Source organism: Sceloporus undulatus, chromosome 2, assembly GCF_019175285.1.
Source record: "Sceloporus undulatus isolate JIND9_A2432 ecotype Alabama chromosome 2, SceUnd_v1.1, whole genome shotgun sequence".
NCBI classification, from domain to species: Eukaryota; Metazoa; Chordata; class Lepidosauria; order Squamata; family Phrynosomatidae; genus Sceloporus; species Sceloporus undulatus.
The window spans coordinates 89,556,865-89,581,444 of record NC_056523.1 but is presented as its reverse complement, the minus strand read 5'-3'; positions in this window follow the sequence as shown (position 1 = coordinate 89,581,444).

The following is a 24,580-nucleotide window of genomic DNA, read 5'->3' as shown; positions in this document are numbered from 1 at the left end:
TTGTAGGCCTGACAAGATGTCTCGAGAAGTGTGTTGTCTTCCAGGTGCAAAGATCCGTGATGTGACAGAGAGGCTGACAAGACTGGTCATGCCTTCTGACCAATACCCCTTCCTTTTGGTCCACGTGGGAACTAATGATACTGCAAGACACAGCATTCAGAACATCAAAAGGGATTACGAGGCGCTTGGTAGGAAGCTGAAAGGAATGGATGTACAGGTTGTCATCTCGTCTCTTCTGCCAGTTGAAGGGCATGGTCCAGGAAGGGAGAGGAAAATCGCAGATGTGAACAACTGGCTTCGCAGATGGTGCCGCCGAGAAGGATTTGGATTCTTCGATCATGGGCTGCGGTTCCATGAGGAGAGACTTCTTGCAACAGATGGGTTGCATCTCACGCCAGTTGGAAGAAACGTTTTTGCCAACAGTCTCAAGAACTTGATCAGGAGGGCTTTAAACTGAGTTCCGAGGGGAAGGGAGGCAATATTAAGGAAGGCGAAAGGGATGGCGAAAATAGTCAAACTGACATAGAGGAGACAAGGCAAACAGTGCAAGGACCCAACAGTGGGAGGCAAAAAAACTTGCACAGGCAGCAAGTAAAAGGGAACCATGGTCTGCGATGTCTCTACACTAATGCACAGAGCATGGGAAATAAGCAAGATGAACTCGAACTCCTAGTACAACAAAGCAAATATGATATAATAGGCATCACTGAAACCTGGTGGGATGAGTCCCATGATTGGAATGTGGAAATAGAGGGGTATAACCTTATTAAGAGAAATAGGCCAAATAAGAAAGGAGGAGGAATAGCACTATATGTCAGAGATATTTACACCAGTGAAGAGATCCTGGACATCAATCATGGAAGCCAGGTGGAGAGCATCTGGATAAGAATCAAAGGGGAGAGAAACAACAAGGATGTTACGGTGGGAGTCTACTACAGACCCCCAAGTCAGACGGAAGAATTGGATGATATCTTTCTAGAACAGATGACCACACAGTCAGAAAAGAGAGATGTAGTAGTGATGGGCGACTTCAACTATCCTGATATTTGCTGGAAGTCAAACTCAGCAAAATCCTCAAGGCCTAGCAAATTTCTCACTTGCCTGGAAGACAATTTCATGGTCCAAAAGGTGGAAGAGGCAACAAGGGGGTCAGCTATTTTAGATCTGATCCTAACCAACAAGGATGACTTGGTTAATGGGGTGCAAGTGGTGGGATCATTAGGTGGAAGTGACCATGTTCTCCTGGAGTTTGTTATACAATGGAAAGGAGAAGCCAGGCAGAGTCAGACACGCATCCTAGACTTTAGGAGAGCGGATTTCAGTAAACTTAGAGAAGTATTGAGAGCGATTCCATGGTCAGAAATACTAAAAAATAAAGGAGTTCAGGACGGATGGGAGTTTCTCAAAAGAGAGATACTGAAGGCACAATTTCAAACAGTTCCAGTGAGAAAGAAAAACGAGAGGTGTCTCAAGAAACCAGGATGGATGACTAAGGAACTTTCAACGGAGCTAAGTTTGAAACGGAACATGTATAAGAAATGGAAAAAGGGGGAAATCACAAAAAAGGAATTCAAAGAAATAGCAGGCATGTGTAGGGGTAAAGTCAGAAAAGCTAAAGCGCAGAATGAACTCCGGCTTGCTAGAGAGGTTAAGAACAATAAAAAGGGCTTTTTTGGATATGTCCGCAGCAAGAGGAAGAAGAAGGAAACAGTAGGGCCACTTCGTGGAGAAGATGGCAAAATGCTAACAGAAGACAGAGAAAAGGCAGAATTACTCAACACCTTCTTTGCCTCAGTCTTCTCAGAAAAGGCAAAGGGTGCTCAACCTGAGGATAATGGAGCAGAGGACAGAATAGGGGAATTTCAGCACAGAATAAGTAAAGAGATAGTAGAGGAACACCTTATTAATCTAAATGAATTTAAGTCTCCGGGACCAGATGAACTCCATCCAAGGGTATTAAAAGAACTGGCAAATGTAATATCGGAGCCATTGGCAATAATCTTTGAAAACTCCTGGAAAACAGGAGAGATCCCAGCAGACTGGCGGAGGGCAAACGTTGTCCCCATCTTCAAAAAGGGGAAAAAAGAGGATCCCAACAATTATCGTCCAGTTAGTCTGACATCAGTACTAGGAAAGATTCTGGAGCAGATCATTAAACAGAGAGTCTGTGAACATCTAGAAGGCAATGCCATAATCACAAAAAGTCAACATGGGTTTCAGAGAAACAAGTCATGCCAGACAAATCTAATCTCTTTCTTTGATAAAATTACTTGCTTGGTAGATGAAGGGAATGCTGTGGATATATTATATCTTGATTTCAGTAAGGCCTTTGACAAAGTTCTCCATGACATTCTTGCAAACAAGCTTGTAAAATGTGGGCTAGACAAAGTAACTGTTAAATGGATCTGTAATTGGTTGACCGGCCGAACCCAAAGGGTGCTCAACAATGGCTCCTTTTCATCCTGGAGAAAAGTGACCAGTGGGGTCCCACAGGGCTCTGTCCTGGGCCCAGTGCTATTCAACATCTTTATCAATGACCTAGATGACAGAATTGGGAGCATACTTATCAAATTTGCGGATGACACCAAATTAGGGGGAATAGCTAATATCCCAGAGGACAGGATCAAGATTCAAAATGACCTGAAAAGACTAGAAAGCTGGGCCAAAGCTAACAAAATGAAATTCAACACGGAGAAATGTAAGGTATTGCACTTAGGGCGGAAAATAAAATGCACAGATATAGGATGGGTGACACCTGGCTGAATGAAACTACATGTGAAAGGGATCTAGGAGTCCAAGTAGACCACAAGTTGAACATGAGTGAACAGTTTGATGCGGCAGCTAAAATGGCCAATGCTATTTTAGGCTGCATCAATAGAAGTATAGTGTCTAGATCAAGAGAAGTAATAGTGCCACTGTATTCTGCTCTGGTCAGGCCCCACCTAGAATATTTTGTCCAGTTCTGGGCACCACAATTCAGAAAGGACATTGAGAAACTGGAGCGTGTCCAAAGGAGGGCGACAAAAATGGTGAAGGGTCTAGAAACCATGCCCTATGAGGAACGACTTAGGGAGCTGGGGATGTTTAGCCTGGAGAAAAGAAGGTTAAGAGGTGATATGATAGCCCTGTTTAAATATTTGAAAGGATGTCATATTGAGGAGGGAGCAAGCTTGTTTTCTGCTGCTCCAGAGAACAGGACCCGGAACAATGGATGCAAGCTACAGGAAAAGAGATTCCACCTGAACATTAGGAGGAACTTCCTGACAGTAAGGGCTGTTCGACAGTGGAATGCACTCCCTCGGAGGGTGATAGAGTCTCCTTCCTTGGAGGTCTTTAAACAGAGGCTGGATGGCCATCTGTCAGGGATGCTTTGATTTGGATTTCCTGCATGGCAGGGGGTTGGACTGGATTTCCCTAGTGGTCTCTTCCAACTCTATGATTCTATGATTCTATGATTCTATGAAAATATCTTATCCTACCTTAAGAATTTATGCAATTTTAAATAAAAATTAATGAAATCAAGTTAAACAAGGGCAAAAGTTTAACAAGGAATTAAGTTTAACAAAAGATATATATATTTTAAAAAATGTGCATACTTAAAAGTAAATTAGGCACCAAAAGTGTTAAGAAAAAGCCATGTTTTGACCTAGTGCTGAAAGGAAAGCAAAGTTTGCACCAGGCAGGCTTCCAAGGTGAGGGCATTACACAAGTGGGGTGCCATAGCTGAGAAAGCCCTCTTTGAAGTCCTCCTCCATTGTTGGGATACAAAAGAGCGCTCCTCCAGCAGATTTTCAATTCTTTGGCAGGCATTTATAAGGAGAGGCAGTCTTTCAAGTATCAAAGACAGAATTGTCTCTAGGACCATCCCTGTCATTGGGCAGATTGCAGGAAATAGCTGTTTAGTTTGTTATTATTGTATTTTTATTGCCAGGGATATAGAGACACACTTGTGTAATTTTCTACCTCACATCCTAAAATAATATGGCTAGCTTTGCATGCTATGTACCTTGATTTGAGGGTAGGGATGCCTCAGGCAGCCAAATTTATTAGGCTATTCTTGATCCACACCCTAATTAAACTGGATTTAATAGCATTTTCCAAAACATGAGATTTCATGTGGCTTCAAGACCTGTTTCATGACTTCTAGGAAAACTAATGTCTGTAATTGTCATGTTGTTGTTTAGCAGAGAACTAACGAAGAAATACTGCCTGGCAAACTCTGGTCTGTTTCCCAAGGCAGAGCATTTAATTGCTACTGCAGTAATTTTCTTCTCTGGTGTAATATATGCAATAAATGAGGTTTTTTAAATTTCATGCAGCCAGGAAAGTTTCCGGGTTTTTTCATCCAGTAAAGTCCTATTAAAATGATTTCATTGTCTGCAACAAAAACAAATGTGGATTCAGCTAAAGGAAATTTTTCAGGGAGTGCTCTTAACTTGCATCCCAGTCTCATGATGGATCATGAGAAAATAGTTACATTCAAAGTCTATACAATAATGGCTGGGATTCTGTAATGCAGCTATAGATGCATAACCTGGACTTACAGATCTGCAACTACTCTGTGCTCACCAACACTGTGTAATGACAATCATGGCACTTTTGCCACAAACATAATCGTCCTTCCAAGCCTACTTTACCAGGCAGCAGCCTCACCTGTTCATCTGGAGACTGGAGTACAGGACAAGGATGTTTCCATCTCCCTCCTGCCAATGAGTGAGGCTGCAACAAGGATTTGCAATGTGGCCAGGAGATGCAGGACTGGGACCTAGAGAAAGAGTCTAATGAGAAGGCTGAAGAAAGGACCCAGGCAAGTCTTCCAAACAGAGAACAGCCTCAGCTCATCTCTCTCTGCAATAAAAACAAATGTCCTTCAGAAAAATGTGGAGTCAGCTTATGGTTATTTTTCAGGGAATGCCATTGCCCTAAATGGGCATTCCCATTTCATGATGTATCTTTTTAAATTTTTGTAAGCTTTCCAGAGTATTAGACTGAGGAAACGGTGAGATGCAAAAGAAATAAAATGGACAAACAATAAATTTCATTTAGGTGAAGGTACTATTGTTACTATATTTTACTGCCAAGTGAAATACTTTTTGTAGAACTTTAACTGAATTCTATACTTTCATACTACAAAAGTTAAAAAAACCAATTTCTTAAAAAGACACTGAATGAAAACATTATATATATATATATATATATATATATATATCTCATACCAATTGAAAAAAATACAGCTCCCCCATTAAAAAGATGCTTCTAAAACAGCCAGCTAAAAGCTGAAGGCTGCATAAAATAAAAAGAGAAGAAATCAGCTCAGTCCTTTGTGTAAAGGAATTTCATAACCTGGGAGCAACCACTGCGAAGGCCCTTCCATGTGTCTCCAACAGCCATGCCTGTGACAGTGGTGGGATGAAAGAAAGTCCTCCTCTAAAGATCTTAAATCTCAGGCAGCTCAGGGAAGGAGATACAGCCTTTCAGGTACCCTGGGCTTAATTTGAAAAATGTTCCACAACTGCATGGGTGGGTGGTAGACAGCTGAATAAGCTTTCTCCCTTGTGAGTATTTTAGGGCTCAGGTAGGTAAATATATGGTGTGTGTGTGTGTGATTTGTTAGGTCAGAGTTGCATGCAGCCTCCAAGACCATTTTTTGAAGGCCCACATGATTTTCTAACATTACTACTACATTATTCCCCATGTACCAGCTGATGATGCAGAGGTTCAAAGTCCAGTGTGCTTTTTCTGTTGTAACTATTGAACCCTCTCTGTTCACTATCAGCTGTGTTGTAAAGTTTTGCCTGCTAACTGCTTAATACCTAACCTACTGTCAATGCCCTGCCTACAGTATCCTTCAACCAATTTCTTTAACTACAATAGAGTAGGAAGCAGGACTAAACCTTCAGATTAACCCCTAATACTGCACAGTGACCAGTGAGATTCAAGGGTGAATCTTGGCTCTCCAAATTCTAGTCTGACACTCTGAGTAGAAATGTGCATCAATAGACATTGTGAGTCAGCTTTGTTTTAGGCCAATGGCCTAAAGACCGTCTGCTTTCACCAAAATCTGCAATAGTTAATAATGACTACTTTCTTATAAATGCTGGAATCTAAAGTTTGAGAACACCAATGGAGGTGGTGTGATGAAGGGCATCTTTTCACATGCCTTTATTCTCTTGCTAATGCACGTGCCTTGATTATCTTGCTCCTCCTCCTCCACTGCAGTTTTAAAAAATGGTTGAAAGAGGCAGGGTTGTTTAACTGGATTAAATGGAAGTGCCACTTGGCCCTTGAGCTGCAACTAGTGTTTGGTACCTTTCTCTCTTCTACTTCATCATTATGGGCCCTGCTGGCTAATAGTTTCTATTTCAGTGGAGCAATGAATCTATTCTGAGGTTCAGACTGAACCTTGAAGGAGGGATTCAAGATGCTGTACCCTGAAATAGGCTAATCACCTTGGAGAGCAACTTAGAATTTCACACAAAAACCTGAAAACAATTTATCACCCTACTGACATGAAAGACACCAAACACCACTGCTGAAAAACTGTAGTGGGGAAGCTGTTTTTCCTCAAGTGCTGAATTCCAATTTGGAAGGAACTTCTGGTCCACTTTCTAGCACTGGATATGGCCATGGGTAAGGAAAGGGGGATGAAACAAAGTGGAGAGAGCAAAATCTGGACGTTATATCACTAGGCATACCAAGCAAACTCCACTTGTTCCATCTCTGCATGGCAATAAAGGCAATGGTTTTCAGGCATGACAAGCACAGCTCAGTTTAGTTTTAAGCATGTATTCTCAGACATAGGCCCTAGAAAAACAGAATTCAAGAGTTATATATGCCATTAGTATGTGAGGATGACAATACGAATTACAAATCCTTTGGGTATGGATGTTAACATTGGACCTGCAACTTCATTTCCATACACAAAGGATTTGTAATTTGTATTGACATCCTCACATGCTAATGGCATATATATGTCTGCACCTGGCTTCCACTCCACCATATGCATCTGAAGAAGTAGACTGAAGTCTGTGAAAGCTCATGCTGCCAATTTCTTTCAGTTAGTCTCAAAGATGCTACAAGATCTCTCTACATACTGATTCTACAGACTAACACAGCTATATTTCAAGAGTGTAATGTATAGTCAAGAAAAGTATGAGACATGCTGGCAGAAAGCGAGGTAGAGAGATGTGTTAATCTGGAGTGCCTCCGGAGTCCCCTGCATCATCACTGAAACAGCCAGCTGAAGTGTTACCCAAAATCCCATGCACCATTCCAGAGGACTTTGACCCAATTTCATGTTTAGCAAGAACAGCAGCACTGACCAGGTTGAAGGTAACGGGTAAGAAAGTTGTGCTCTGCTTCCAACTCAACTCTCTGCTTCAGTGATGGTGGAAGGGACTATGGAGAGAATGCTGTTTATCTCCAGATGAGTTTAGGCTCTCCTCTGAGCAAAATGCTTAATAGTTAAATGTACCTTCCATTTCTGACTGACAGGTGTAACCGAAATGTTGCAGACAAAGTTGAACAGTTTGACAGAAAACAATAAGCTATTACAGTGAATTTAGAGGCCTGACTAAGCAAGACTGAAGTGACCTCCCCCTTCAATGAATATTTTCAGATGCTGAAATATCTCACATGCCCCAGTTTGCTCATAGAACAAACTAGCATAATTTATCTTCTGGAGTGAAAGGAGCAAAAATATTGCCTACGTGGGCTTTGTGCAGAAATACCTGAGCAGAAGACACCTGACGTAAACACTGTTCACCTGAAGGCTGCTTTGTTTTGGATGTCAATAGTTCTTCTCTGAACTCTGACCAATTAAAAATCACTGGGGGACTCCAAAAATATTACAAAAACAAGGTCAGAAAACTGTTTTTAGCAATGGTTTTAGGTTCCTGCAAAAACCATAAAGCTTGCCCAGGAATAAAAGGAAATGAGAGAAAAAATATTTTAGGTTAAATGAATGCTGTATTTTATTTCACCTTTAAAAGATCTTCAATGAAAATGAGTCTTTGATGGTTTACCTAGTTCCTCCAATCCTAATAAGGGTGGTGCCCAGCTGGGATTAGATGATGGAAGCATCACATGCTACCTTCTTGTGTTTGGGTGCACCAACCAATGATGGCCTCATTCCCACTACATAATAAATTGATTTTCAAACTGATCTGAACTGATTTAAATGGCCCTTGTTCATACATGCACTAATCTCTGGTGTGGCTTGGTGAGGGGGGCACAGCACTAAACCCATTTAAACTGGTTCTTCTGGATCCATGGAATTCACCACTTCTTTTTAAATGAATCGATTCAACGCAAGTGTGAATGCGCTATTTGATTCAGTTGCTGTAGTGTGGCTACCCTTGTGAGACAGCTCCATGTTGAATCAATCCATTGCTGAATGTGAACATAAAGTAGATTAAATTAAAATGGGTAGTTTCAATCACAGCTTGAATAGTGTGAATGTCTATTAAGCGCTAAATCAGTTTGTCGATTCGACCCCCAAAACCATTTTTTTAGTGGGAATGAGGCCCAGGAAAGGCAAATCATCCATTTTTATGGCCATATAAAAAAAGGTGGATTGTGTGGGAGTCTGGTTGGGTTGAGGGCAATGGAAAGAGGCAGGAGGAGCCACCTATGGCCCACCCTCCCTTAAAAAGTGCATCTAAAGGGTATACATTGTGTAGAAAAGAGACTTACGGTAATTGAATCCTTAAATTATGATGATAATGAGACGTTCTATCTCAGCCCTCCCATGATAGAGAAACGTCACTGGCAACAAACAAGATGTCAGGTTATATCAAGTGTGTGCATGTGTAGGTGTGTGTGTGTGCTTTTAAAAAAACTCTCACAGTGGGAAGAAAATTGTTGAAGTCACTCATTGCTTCTTTTGAGAAGAAAAGTAGTGAAAAACTATATCCTTAGTCCTAATTAAATGTTTTTACAAGACTCTCCCTCTTTAAAGCTCACAGATAAAAGATTCGAAGCAATAAAATCATCAGAAAATCAGAAAAACATAAGATGATGTGGCAGTCAAACAGAAACAAATGAACTAACAAATAGGCAGTTAGTAGGACAGCATTTTACTCTTTTGTTCAATGCTTTTGGTTGCCACCACTTACCAGGTATGATGAAAATGAGTAGAATGAATAGTAGCCCCAACCTATTATCTAATGTTTTAAAGGAAGAAACCAAGTTATCTCTCTAGGAAAGGTGCTCCAAGGCCAAAATGTTTGTAAAGAGAAGGCCCAAATTTTGGAAACAGCTCCCCTACATCAGATGGTGAAGTTATGCATGGAACAGTGCCCCTAAAATATTATTTCAGCAAAGAATTACCCCTTTTAGTCAGAAGCAAGAGTCAGGAAGGACTCATTCACAGGTTTTCTGAACTGAACTGAGTAGGAACCAGATTCTGGAAATTTGAGCGTTCCCTCTCTCATTGGCAAACACTGGACATTTTCAACATTATATCTATGTTTTTGGTGGTCAGAAATTTACAGGCTCCAGGAGGCTAGTTGTATACAAATAGTTCCAAAATTGTAGACAAATAGGTGCAGGGCATTTACTGTATGCTTTGCCACATGCAAGACTCAATAAGCTTTTGGCTGGATCCTGCAGAGCTCTTATGCTTGTTATTTGCATTAAGTAGCAAATTATCTTGGGTAGGCTGCCTCTCATAGCAGTTTCATGTAGATGCAAAAAACAAATGATATGTCCAGGCCTAAGAAAACCCACAGGACAACTCCCATGAGATCTGTTTCCCAATACAACCTTCTGAAACCTGCCCTCAACAAAAAACAAAAAAACAACAAAAACAAAACAGAAGCTCTACAAAGAAATGCCCCTCAAAAGTTTGAATGCCCCTCTCAACAAAGATTGTTGAGAGATCCAGACATGTGAATAGTCCAATTTTCATTGTCCTTCTCCTAATATAAGTTAACAAAATATGTCTTTATATGAGATCTTGACTGAAAATTGGATTGAAGAGGATTTAACATCAGCTTCACGATCATCCAACATTACCTGGAGTCTCTCTGGCTTTTATTCATGAATGAAGATTCAGGAAGGACTCATTACCTGGAGTAACCAGCTGTTACAAAGCAGTTTAGATCTTGTTCTCTAAATTGTCCAGCTTAGTAGGATGCAGTAGATCACAAACTAAATATAACTCAACAGTGTGATGTAGTGAGGGGAAGAAAAGTCAGTATACTTCAGTATGTATCAACAGAACTATAATGCTTAGATCAGGGGAAGTAATAGGACCACTCTCTTCTGCTTTGACTAGACCTCACTTGTCTAGTGAGGGCATCATTGTATAAGAAAGACAATCATAGAATCATAATCAAGTTGGATGATATATAGAGGAGGGCAACTGAGTTACTAAAGATCTAGAAAACATCCTATGAGAGAATTGGTGTTTAGCCTGGAAAAGAGATTGAAAAGTGATAGGATAATCATCTTTTAAGCATCAGAAGGACCATAACAAAGATGGAATGAGCTTGATTTCAGCTGCTCTAGAAGACATACCTAAGTCAATGGATTCAAATTACAAGAAAAGACATTCTAAATAAACATTAAGATGGACATCCTGGTGTTAAAAGTAGAACAAACTATTTGAAATCTGATGATTTTTTTAAAAAAGCAAAGATTAGATGAGCATCTGTCAAGGATGCGCTATAGCTGTGGATTCCTGTGCTGGTAGGGGGCTGGAAAAATGGCCCTTAGAGTACATTTCAGTTCTATATGTGAAGGAATCCTGTGGAATCTTTGAGACTAATTATGTAGAAGAAATTGTAGTATAAGCTTTCAAAGACTGGGTCTAAGGATGCATCTAAGAAAGTAGATCAAGGCTCTGAAAGATTAGGCTACACATTTTTTACCCAATCTCAAAGGTGCCACAAGATCCCTTTGCATACTGATATTCCAGACTAACATGCCTATGTCTCTGAATTCTATTTCATTTCTATGGTTTTATGTAATGTTTGGTTTCTTGATTAAGAGGAAACTATCCACTATCTTCAAAGATATAGCTATGTTAGTCTGTAGAATCAGTATGCATCTAAGGAAGTAGACTTTAGTCTATAAAAACTCATGTTGCCAACTTCTTTCTTTCAGTTAGTCTCAAAGGTGCTACAAGATTTCTCTACATTCCTACTATCTTGTTCAAAGTAGCTGGTGGTGCCCTTCAACTAAACCATTTGGATAATCAACCATGACAAAGTTACAATATGTATGGGTCAAAAGGGCAAGTTGTGCTATAGACTTCTTCAAGGAATTTGACTGAATCTTCAGACATTTATAATTTGATTCCTGTTTCTTGTGTTCCATAGGGAGACTTATGTGTCAACTAGGTTAGCTACAGTAGAAGAAGTGAAGCTTGCTTGATTGTTATCTTTTCATACTGTGTCCTTGTTCCATGTAGAAACGCTGAAGTTGCAAAGTCTGTAAATAGGGTTTCTTTTTTTTTTTTTAGCCTCAATGGTTGGTGCTATCATGCAAAGGAAAGAGAGCAAAGAAAATGGGTTTGAAGCTTATACATATTGTGCTGAGTTGGTGGAATTGTTCAAGTTAGTTATTTCCTTCTTAAATGATCAGTTCTTACCCAGACAATATGTTGGAACTGCTTTTCTGTAGCAAACCTGCTGTTTGGAAGTTGGAAAGTTGGTAGGGAATGGAGTTGAGGGGGATAGAGAAAGAATTGGCTAAGTATTTGATTATCTGTTTCTCTTTCCTGTTGTCCCCCCCCCCCCCATCACCTGCTTTGGATTCTGTTCCTCGAAAGAGAAGCAACACTTCCAGATTCAAAACATAAGATAGAACAAGAGGGTCAGCACTTGGGATCTGACATTTTTGCCAGCTGCTTAGAGGTAGAAGGTACCATGGCTTAGGAAAAGAACATAACTTTCTTGCAAGCACTTCCATGAAAGTCTTCACACAACCAGTTGAAAGGATCAAGTAGCAGGCAGTGACAAAAGAACTTTTTATACTTGGGACTCTGGAGGACCACTGCCAGCCAAGGTAAACAATAGAAGGAGAGATGACCCAACGTGGTATAAGGAAATATTCTTTGTTAAAATCCTATATTTGATATCCTTTAGATCAGGGGTAGGTAACATGTAGCATTCTTGATGTTGCTGGCATGCAGTTCCCATCATCATTAGTTAGCATATCTAATAATGAGTAATTATGGGATCTGCAACACTACAGCTTAAAGACTGCAAGTTATCTACCCTTGGTTTATGGCAGGAGTAGGCAAAGTGTGACCCTTGGACTACACATGATCCTGGGGCCTCCAAAGTCCCTACACCTCCAAAAATATATATTTTTAAAAAAACGAGAGTTTCACTCCCCAAACAGCTCAAAATGGCTGCAAAATGCAACAGTTTAGTTCCCTCAAGCCCCTGAAGGCTCCCATATATCTTCGGCAGCCAATATAAAATAAGTGCATATGACAGTCCTCTCTAGTGCCTAGTGTACACACCAAAATCCCATTTGGTACAGTTGCTGGAAAACCTCCCCACAATTGTTAAAATCTTAGTTAAAGTAAAAATCTTAATTTTTTGAACTTTGAATAAATCATGAGAGGTGGCAACTTTGCAGCTCTTTGTGCCTTAGGGATGTCACCAACTGAGACAAGAGTAGCAGATTTTATCCTCTTATTATTTAATAGTTACATAGAAGCCACAGGGACCCCCAGTTATATCATGGATACTCAGAAGAATTCATCTTAGTATATTACTTCTTAGGATTTTAAACACAATTTTGCTTCTAGGAAAATTCAACTAAAGGTCCATAGCTATATTTATTTTGGAGCAGCGTGGTTTATTTCAAACGAGTTTCTTCTCTTTCAAAGCAGTAAAGTAGTTCAGATGCAGGCCCTAAGATTCTTATCCTTCACCCAACTGTAGCAGAAAAGCAATCGGTTTTAGGTGAAAAATATGAGGTCAGCCTGATATGAAAGGAGTATAGATCAACTTTAGACAGTGAGGAATAATGCAAACTAAGAAAAGTGTGGAGGTAATTTGGAAAAGGAGAAGGTGTGGGGCTGAGATAACACAAATATTATATCAGAACTAGCCTGGGCATTTCCTGAAATGGAAACCGAGAGGTGAAGAAAATGTACTTTTCACTCATCTTCTGTCACAGGCTGGTCAAGGCAAGCAAGCTTTATTTCATGACAAATAAACCAGCAATGAGAAAACAATTCTTTCTGGTCATCATGCATAAAGCAGTGCCAAGTGAATGGCAACAGTCTTTCTCAAGTTGTGTATGTTCACCATTTTCAAAAGGCCAGGTTTCTGTATTGGGTTAGACACTTCATAATTCAGTGGCCTTCCCAGATCTATTCACCAATTACACCTCCATATTCATTGGATCTGGGAAGTGGAGGCTCACATATTGAACAAGACATGTTGCAGCTGTAGCATAGGTAGAAGTGAATCTATTTATCTGAACCCATTTTGGTGGAAACATCCTCTCCTTTTGCTGGTTTGTCTGTCTTATCTGTGCAGAACCGCACAGTTGATCAGTCATGACAGTGGTTTTTCAAACTCTCCCCACACCACCAAACACTTGAAAACTAATGAGGATGTTGGAAGACTGATCAATAACCCCCCCTTCAGAACTGACATCATTATCATAAACAATCTTGTATGATATAAACCATGAGTGTTAGATCAAGGAACTGAAATGGACCCTGTAACTGTTAAATTTTAGCAACATTCCCAAAACATACCAGTGCCACAGCAGAAAATCACAGGCTTGAAACTGTGGCCTTACTAGCCTACTCAGAAATCCAGCTCTGATCAGAACAGTCCTGATCAATATTGGCAAGGGGAAAAAAAACTCAGAATCAAAGTGCAGACATGTTTTTGCAAACCACCTCAGTGGAGCCTGTGAATCACCTACAGACCACAGTTCTAAAATATTTGAATTAGGATAGGACAAAGAGCAATCAAACTAGGCCAGTTCATCATGGCACACATCCTCAGCCCTTAATGATTTAAATTACATTTTCCCCAAAAACTATGTCCCAGACTTTGACAACTCCTTATCTTTGGCCTGGTACACACTGCCAGGAAGCGGTGTCCAGGCGGTGATAGTAGGGCTCAGGCCCGCGCACCAATCACATATTCCTGAGCCCTATGATGTGCAGGGTGGTGCCATAAATAAATAAAAACAAACAAACAAAAATTGTAGAATGGCACTGCTCACACGGGGGGCATGTGGATGGCGTGTGGGCATCTGAGCGCCCACACATCTCTTACAGGAAGCGGTGTCATAAGGGCTGCAACACAGCCCTTATGCCACAAAAAGAAGCCGCTCTAGGCGGCTCCTTTTTTGCTGCACAGCGTTGCATTGCCATTTGGTTGCTGCACCAACACTGCGCAGCAAAGGGGGGGTGCTACCTCACCTGTGTCTACCACCCCTATATAAACTGAAGAAGAGTGCTTAGATTAAGCATTTAGATTAACTCAGATTAAGCCCATGTGGCCCTTTGGAAAATTTCTTAGCTGATAGCAAGACTAGTTCATCCCTACTTTTCACAGTGCCAAATTTTTCCCACTGTCTGTCTCAATGTTTCCACCTCACCTACAGCCTACAAAGTGATGAAAGTAGGTCCCAGCTCTGTTTTATTCTTGGGAGATACTGCACATTGTGATAGTACAATATCCATTCCAAAGTCTGGTGGCACTTGATAAAGGTGTAAAAGTTAATTTATAAATTTAATCAATTCCATGTAGACATTATAGCAGGGGTAGGCAACCCTTTTGAGCCGGAGGCCAGGTTGCTGTCCCTCAGACAACTGGGGGGCCGAAGCCAAAAAATAAATAATTAAATATTTTTTTTTAAAAAATTAAATAAATAAACAAACCGGGACAAATGTAGGACAAAATTTTCAAATGTAGGGCAATTTTTAAATAAAAAATGGAGGACACGTGAAAAAATTTGCTGATTTTTAAAAAAATGTTAAGATAAATGCATGTTTCTGAGGCTTCTATAGACAATTGCCCCACCATGCCCCTCGCGCGAGACATCAAAGGCCCTGGCGGCAATTGGTGGCAGGACCGGGCTGGGGCCGGTCCCAAGGCCTCGCCGGGCTGCATCCGGCCCGCGGGCCGCAGGTTGCCTATCCCTGCATTATAGCCTTTAAATTGTAACATGCCCTTATATAATGCAAGTTTTAAAATGTAATTCATGTATTGAGGTTTGCTGCCACATTTCAGAATTAATGCAGTTTGACACCACATTAACTGTTATGACTCCATCCTATGGAATCCTGGGATTTGTAGTTTGTTGTGGCACCAGAGCTCTCTGACAAAGGACAATAAATATATCATAAAACTACAAATCTCAGAATTTCATAGCATTGAGGCATGGCATTGAAAGTGGTGCTAAACTGCATTAAATCTGCAGTGTACATGCAGCTGCAGACCCATTTATACACATCAGTCAACACGTATGTAAGTGTCAATGAGTCAATAAATTTACTCTACTTGGAATTTACAATGAGATTGAGACCATTGTGTTCCGTGTTGCATTTATGATTACTTCTTCAATTTGTTTAGTTGCTCTTTACAGTTCTTTAGGATTAACAAGGGAATGGCATCAAACAGGAAAAAATCCCAGTCAAAAGGCATTTGAAAATGTGTAACTAGAAAACATTTCAGATTATATCAGTAGAGTACTTCAGTAGATTACTTTTGTTCCCACCTGGTATTACTGTTTTGTAGATTTTGGATGTTATTGTATTTTGTTCCCACGTGTTAAATTACTTTTAAAATGTAACTCCCCCAATTTTTAAAAAGATAAATCATTATAGGTAACTGTTCTGATTGTAACTCCATTCAAACTCTGGAAGTACATTACTTTACTGGAGTAAGTTGAGAGAACAGCTATATAGGTTTTAAATAATAGGCTGGATGCATTTTGATGCAGGAGAAAGCAGTTTTTTGAATATTTGGGAAAACAGGAAAACTGCAAAGGACAGCTCTGATGGAAGATAATATGAATAGCATGAGACAAACTGAAAAAATATGTGGCATAAAATAAGGCCTAGTAATTTGTTGTTTTCCCCACCAAGGAGGATGTGTTTGTGTGTGTATATCCAATGAACAAATAAATAGAAAGAAGAATGATTGATAGTTTAAGGCAGTCTGCAGGTTAAACTCATATGCTCTTTCACTCTCTTCCATGTAAGCATACTCATATGGGTCATTCAGGACTTGTCTCCTTTATACATTGTGAAGTATCTCAAAACATGTTGTCTCTGTCATCCAGTCTTATTATTTCTGTGCCCTATTCATGTCTTCTGTCTAAGCGTCTTTCACTTAATTTTGTGACCACCCACAAATACCGTAGAAAAGGCTTTTCTTCTTAATTGTGAAATACCTTTCTGTTGGCAGTTGTGTCCATCCTATTTCCATGTTCAGGGCAGAACCAGAAAAATGAATCTCCCATCTCACCAGTAGCATGACAAAAGTCAACTGAAACAAGGAGGAAAAGATGTTGCTAGTAGCATAATTCTACAGCTGAGCAGTGGAGCATTACATTCCACATGTGCAAGACACCTGCTGTTCTTGTCCTCACAAGGCAGCCTTTAAGTCCAGGGGCATTTACACAGCCATTTACTGCCTGGGGCACTGGTAGTCCACAAATGAAATTCAGCAGCTGGAGGAAGTATGCTAAATTTACACTTCTGGGTCTCCAGAGACTTGCTAGAAATCTGGAGAATGATTTCACTTATCTTTGCCAACTGCAGAACTGCAATTGAGACAGGTGCTGCCTAGTCACCTCCTTCTTCCTGGCCAGCAAATGGCCATGATAGTGGTTCCAGAAGCAAGGAAACTGTCTAGGGGATGGTTGTTTGAATGTTGCAGAAGAAGGTAATGAATATTTCCTTATACAACATCAAAAACAGATGTACATTTTTGTACCCCCAAATTACATCCATATAGGGTTCCATTAAATAGATAGAACCCCCCCCCCCTTCTCAAAAGTCCCAAAATGCAAAAAGTTATCAAAGTTGTGCAGGAAGTCTTATAATATCACACAGCACACAATAATCTTCTGAAATTATTTACTCTTGCACAAAGGATATTTTTAAAAAGTCAATATTTTGACTCCTAACCAAAACTATAATTAATTCATTTTGTGTGTGTGTGTGTGTGTGTGTGTGTGTGTGTAGGAGGGGGAATTCTCTTGCTTGCAAAAATTTTTCAACAATGCTCAATTTTTAAAAACAAACAAACAAACAAAAAAACCCTCAGCAACAATTACATCTCTAATTATGGATGATATTGTATTTTGGCATCACAAAGAGAGCAAGACCTAGAGAAAGAGAGAGAGATGGCCTGGTTTGTGTTTTTCACATTTGTAAAGCACTTTGAAGGCATTTGCCATACAGTGGTTGATACATTTAATAAATGAGAAAGTAAAGAAACAAATCATCAAATGTGGCAGTATTTGTCAAGATAATCCATATGCTTTTCAGGCTAGGAATTGTGATATGATATTCTGCAGACTCTGAAACCAACTTAAATGTAATATCTGAAAATGTTTGAAATTTGACACACTAAATATAACTCCATAAAATGTTCTCAGTTTTAAATCTATCTGGATTTTCATTTCAGGTGCATTGCTCATTCTACAAGTCTATCCTAGTGTCAGAAGAAGCAAGAGCAGCATGGTGAAAAAGTGCCCCATGGACAATTATCCCAGGACACATACATTCCAATTACCCCATAGTGGATGAAAGAGGACAAGATTCTACCATGTGTCAGCCCAACACTTATGGTAAGGATCCTATGGACACCTGCATTCTTCCTTAACATAGTTTTTAGTTTGCAAAGAAATCTTGCAGCACCTTTGAGACTGTGTGAAAGAAGTTTTAGCATAAACTTTTGTAGACTTGGTCTATTTCCTCAGATACATGGAGTTAAGTCTTGCCCAGGAAGAAGGACCTTAATAATAAGACTATATGACTAGCCACAGCAATCCAAAACTTATGAGTATGATGATGAGGTGACCAGTTCAGTTTAAATTATGGTCGTTGTGGAACAAAGTTATCCATATTCATAAAGTCTGATTATAAAGCTTCTCTCTGGGCATCAATTCACTTCATGCATCTGAGAAAGTAGACCAGGATCCAAAGCACAATGCAAAAATACTCCAGGCTGAGTCCGCTTTAACTGCCCTGGCTCAGTGTTTTGGCCCCAAGTCTATGGCCCAGTACAGACCACCCCAAAGGGGCGGCCTGCACCTGCCCCTTTTTGCACTGGATTGGGGCCAGGGCAACCTCACCGGCAGTCCTGAGACCCCAATCCAGTGTTTTCCAGGGCATGGAGAAGCAAGTTGATGGTGCAAACTGATAGCTGAGCCTGAAGCAGTGAGAGCCGATGGACATGTGGCAGGGCTTCTCCATGGCCTGGAAAAAGGGTGTCCTTAGGGCTTCATGCCCCCAGACAGCCAGGAGAAGAAAGGGGCGGCCCCTTTCCCCTCAGGATCGTTTCCGCGGCTATGTAGTTGACGTGGGAACAAGCTAGGAAGGAGCTGCAAAATGCAGCTCCTTCCTGTGGACTGGGGGCTGCCATGATGCCGGTGCTGCCACAGACTAAGGTTAGGGAGCATGTGGTTAGTGCACGTTCCCTAACCTTAGTATCGCTGGCAGCACGCCGCTTTATGGCCCCATTGAAGCTTATGATACAACTTCTTTATCTCAGTTAGGCCTGTAACTCCCAGAACTGTTCATCATTGGCCATGTGAGGCTTTTGGAAGTTGAACTCCAATAACATTTAGAAAGCCAAGGTTGGAAACCACTGGAAGGCAACTTTGACCCTCCAGATGTTTTAGACCACAGCTTCAACAATCCTTTACCATTTGTCAGGCTGGGTGGAACTAATGGGAACTGTAGCCAAACAACATATGATGTGGCCAAAGTTTCTCCACCCTGTACAAGTGATGTGCTGGTGCCAATTCTAGAGTTCAGGAGTGCGCAGCAACCGCATGCTCATGAACCCTAGTCCATACAGACACTGCCGTCACGGCAGCCTTCTGTCCACACAGGGGCCGCCATAATGACACAAGTAAGGCACAGCATCCACACATTGCGATGCTGCACTCACATCATCAACGCATGCTAGCGCACCAATGGTAATCGCATGGGCTTGGCAATGAGCTGCCCCCAAAAAGGAGCTGTGAAATGCAGCTCCTTTCGGCGATGCTACCAAGGCACCATTGGTGCCCTGGCACGCGTTGATAATGCGAGCACAGCACTGTGATGTGTGGATGCTGTGCCTTGCTTGCATCATCATGGCAGCAAAAAGGGGCGGTGTCTTCTTGTCCCTTCCTGCCCATCTGTACTGGGCTGATGTAAACTACTAGCTGTGGGACAACTGGACTTTCTCAAGCAAATCTCTGCACTGACTTTCAAGAGGCAAGTTCAATATCAAACTCATTCTGCCAGTAGGCAAAGACCTTGTTACTGAGACAGGCTTTTGGCTATTAATTGGTTGTTGTAGAAGGATGCTTTATGTATTTGATATATTGAAAGTATTTTAAAACATTACTGGTTTTAATATTTTGATTTAATCTGTGTTGTGAGCTTCCTTGAGCCCTGTGCTAGAATACAGACAGGCTATAACAAACTAAGAAAAAAGTATAGTCATGTGGAGGAGTATATCCTTCTTGTTTTCTCTCAAGTCAAATAGACAAACATTCAGTATCGCTAACTCTGACTGTAATCTGTTTTGGAGCCCCCTGTTCAAGAGCCATTAAAAATTAGCCTTTTGGAGGATTATGCAGCAGGTGGGTTTAGCCCTCTGACTTTATGCAAGTTGTAGATTACAACCAGGTCACTTCCTTCTTTGCATGGCATAAATGGTCCATGGAAAGATTAGATAAGGACTTGTGCTTTATTTCTATCAAGTATCCTTCAGGCTGCTTTGGTTTGGCTTGTATAAATTGACCAACGAGACTCTCTCTCTCTCTCTCTCTCTGCAAAACTTACTGTGCTATATAAATAAACACTAATAATAGTAATAATAATAAATATTAATAAATCTGTGTGCTGTAATGCAGATTTCCCAAATGTATTAGATTGAGATACCACAGAAATGACTGGACATACCTTTATATAAAAATACTAAAAAATCAAAGCAAAATGAAAATCCTGGCCCAGTTCATGATAGGTTTCAAAATCTGTGGAGAATTGCATTGTCAGTACCAAAATACACACACACACACACACTCTATGAATAAATAATGTGTTTGGCATAGCTGCCCATTTGTTAGTCCTTTGAGATTTTTAATGGTGCCTGGATGTGTTTTGTTTCAGGTTTGTCTCCCTTCTCTGTCTCCACCTTCAACCAAAGCGTATAGAAAACTTAAACAAAGACCCCCTCCCTCTGCTTTTAAAGCCCCTTTACTAGTTTTATATGACCAAATAAGGTGTCTGAAAGCCTGAAGGCATGCCAACACTACTGCATCAACATTGTGCCCTGGTTACTCTATTTAAATATGATGTATTGTCTGTTACATTGTATCAAACAGTATATCAGTTTTCTGGATTGGGCAGCTGTATATAGCCGTAAATTTCAGGCTTCTTGAACCTTGTCAGCTAAACCTTCTGTTGGCCCAATAAAAAGGGGATCACATGAGCCAGCTGTGTATTAGAAATCAATACAGCTGCATTTTCCTTGCTTGGCCGGAGAAAACAGACTCTCTGGGGCTGATAGATTTCATTTTGCCAAGAAAGGACAAGGGACTAGAAGGTACAAGAGACAGGGCCTATTGCTCAAACAATTGCTCCATTTTTCAGCCTTAACCGTTCCCCACTTATTCTAGACTTCATTTAGACACATCAGGCATTTAATTGTATGATCTGTAAACAGTATCCTGGTTTTAACTAGCCCATTTGGAGGCAGGCAAGCCATACACCAGTGATAGTCCTCAAGAAAATCAATAGCCATTTAATAAGCTCATTTGAGCTGCCTTAATGCATTCTCTCTGATTGTCATGAATTGTTTGGGTGCAAATAGCATTTTAATATTGTCTCCATGCATTAAACAAATCTGCCTATAAAGATTCATGTTGGTCTGCTGGATTCTGCTGGGCCCTCTGGTTTGTGTAGCACAGAGGACACACAAGTGAGCTGTGAAATCCCTTGTTCAGATCTCACCTTTGCTTTAGGTAAACCACTGTCTCTCAGCCTCAGGCCCCTTTCTGCAGCAGGAAGATAAAAACTCTGCTGGAAAGATGGCAGAAATGATATACAGGCAACATTTTAGAGCGTTGCTTTATGCATTATGGAGTTTCCTTTGTGCTAAAGGATATGAAATGTGCAACTGACAGCCATTATGCTTTGTGAGGCAGTGGCTCACTGAAATATGACACAATCTTTCAAATAAAGGAAATTTCCTTTTTGGTCAAGAACTGCAGAATTTTAATTTTATTTAGCCATATTACTGCTATGTTCACTGAGGGTGTTAAACATGAGTCATTGTTCCCTGGAATGTATTAATGTGAATGTGAATGAAGAGGAAGCATGAGAAGAACTGGTAAAATCAGGACAAACTCCATCATTAGGGAAAGGGAATCAGCTGCCTCAGGTGGCTGATCTGGGGTGTTATGAAAGAGCAGTTTAGGTAACATCAAGTTATTCAATTTATTAAAATCGTATTTTTGTTGCCAAAGAATTGAGGGAAGTGCCAGAAAGATCTTCTGTCTCTGACCTCAGCATAAATTAAGGCACTGGGTACACTAGCTTAAATCTAGTTTCTAGTCCTAACTAGAATAGATCCATAAAAATTATTTTGTTTGATGCAGAGAAGGCTTCACATTTGGTGCTCTGGGAACAGCACGACTCATCAATATATCACACATACCCTCTCTGGTTACTATACTCGCCTTACCTCAAAGAACCTGGGCACATGGCACAGTCTTTTACTTAAGAGGCAAGCTGCTATTCATTCTAAAAGCAATAATTTGTCCCTTTATAAATGGGAATGACTGTGGCAAATATATCAAATGTAACTCATTGGCTGCCTGCCATTGGTACACTTTCCACCCCCACGCCTATTGTTTCTTTGGATTGGACACTGCAGCCAAATTTCATCACCATTATGAAGAAGAAGTCCAACTGATTTCAGTGGAGTCTGAGGCTGCTGCCACATTGCAGAAATAAAGCAGTTTGACACCACTTTAATTTCCATGGATCAATGCTATGGAATTCTGGGATTTGTAGTTTGGTGGGGCACCAAAGCTCTCTGACAGAGAAAGCTAAATATCCTCACAAAATTACAAATCCCATAATTTCATAGCACTGAGTCATGGCAATTAAAGGAATGTCAAACCCTCTTTGTTTCTGCAGTGTGGAAGCAGCCTTACTTATAACACAATGTTGCCACCAAATGCAAATAGTCAAGAGGGTTCAGTTTGTTGAGCCAAAGCCCTGTGATGGACCAGTTGACTGCTTGTCCAGGGATGAAACAAATGAGAATCTCATGATGTCTGCAGCAAACAGTCATCATGATATCTACCCTCCACATAAGGCTTTCATGAGAGTCTTCCAAGTTTCACATGAGTCTTTGGCAAGACCTATACAGTTGGCCCTCCATATCCATGGATTCTGCATCCATGGATTCAACCATGCATGGCATGAAAACATTACTCCCCCCTCATAAAAAAAAATCTGAGTCAGCATGGCATACCGGTTTGAGTGTCGCACTGTGATTCTGGAGACCAGGGTTCGATTCCCTGCTTGACCATGAAACCCATTGGGTGACCTTGGGCAAGTTGCATGTTCTCAGCCTCAGGGGAGGGCAATTGCAAACCTCCTCTTAACAAATATTGCCAAGAAGGCCCCCTGATAGGTTCACCTTAAGGTTGCCATAAGTCAGAAATGACTTGAAGGCACATAACAACAACAACAACAACAACCCAAACAAATTCCCAAAAGCAAACCTTGATTTTGCCATTTTATATAAGGGACACAATTTTACTATGACATTGTATTTAATGGGAATTGAGCATCTACAGATTGTGGTATCCAAGTGGGGCCTGGAACCAATCTTCAGTAGATACCAAGAGGCCACTGTCTAGGTTTGCATACATGTCTTGGCTTCTTTCACCAGATGGATGCCACACATCTACTAACTCACCTTTGCATTTTGGGCTCCCAGGCAATTACTGATTGCCTTCAGAAGCTGAGAAGGAACTTTTCCCATGTTACTCTCTCATGTTTTTCACGTTCTCTGGGGATGGACTGTATATTAGGCTGTAGGTAAACTGTTGTTGTTTTGCTGCAAAACGATGTATTGCAAACTAAAGCTGCATGTAATTCCAGAATGCTTACTGAATTGTTTCAAACATTGTTTACAAGAGCAGGTCCAGCCAAAGTGTGCTGCTGTTTGGCACAGCTGGTAATAATTGAGGCGAGCAAGGTGAAATCCACATCCAAAAAAGAGGAAGGGAGAAGGGCATTCAAGGTGGAAGGGGCATCTCTAAGTGGCTTGCCTTCTAGATTAGGGCAACTGCATGAATTGCTGCTTTATTCACTGGCCCTTCCCTTGAGGTTATAACTGGATATGCTATACCTTGGGCTCAAACTAAGGCAGATAGACTAGTTCAGTAAATTAGGGACAAGGCAATGAGGATATGCGAGTGGGACCAGACATGGCAATTTTGGTTTCACCTCAACACCTCTTTCTATTTGATGATTCAATTAACGTGTTGTTGCTATGCAAATAAGGTTGTGGGTAGTTTAAATTCCACCTGGGTGTCCATTTCCTTTTTGGTTCAATTCTATCTCTTTCTCTATTCATAACTAAATCCCGACTGACCCTCATAGTACTCTACCTACATTTGCCAGAACACCACATCCACATCATTTCTTGACTTTTTTCTGCTACAGAGTGAAACAGCTGGTTTTCTGGGTTTACCATCATGGACTGGCAATCTAGGACTCAGTTGACTGTATCTGAAACATATGTATGTATGTATGTATGTATGTATGTTTGGCATTGTTGCTGGACAGTTATTACACTGGAGGTGGATTTTTGTAGGTGAACACACCAGTGCACCACAGATACTGATAATATCCTTTGCTTTTACAAACAAACAAATATCCATGATCATATTTCCATGACTTAATGAAGGACATGTTTTAAAAACATATTATACTTCCCTTTGCAGACCACTTACCTTGAACACACATACTTACAGAGAGTGGGAGAGAGTGATAAAGCAGTGAGAAGATGCTAAAGATGCTTAGTATGAGTTGCATGAAACAATATGAAACACATGGCTGAAGAAAACTGATTTCCATTCTTGAAAATCCCTAGAGGTCTGGCAGGGAGGAGGTGAAGGAGGAGATGGTGGAAAGGCGCCAGCTTGATTGGTGTGATGGGAGTTAATCACTAGTTTAATTCACAATATCCAGGTCTTCAAAAGATCCGCTAATAACTGTCTTTTGCTTACCCTCCCACTCCATCCCCAAGGAGCAGTGAAAAGACACAGACTGTACTGATCAGAGGAATGAAATTGCAAAACAGAGGAGAAATCCCTGGTGGAAATTGTCTAATTCATC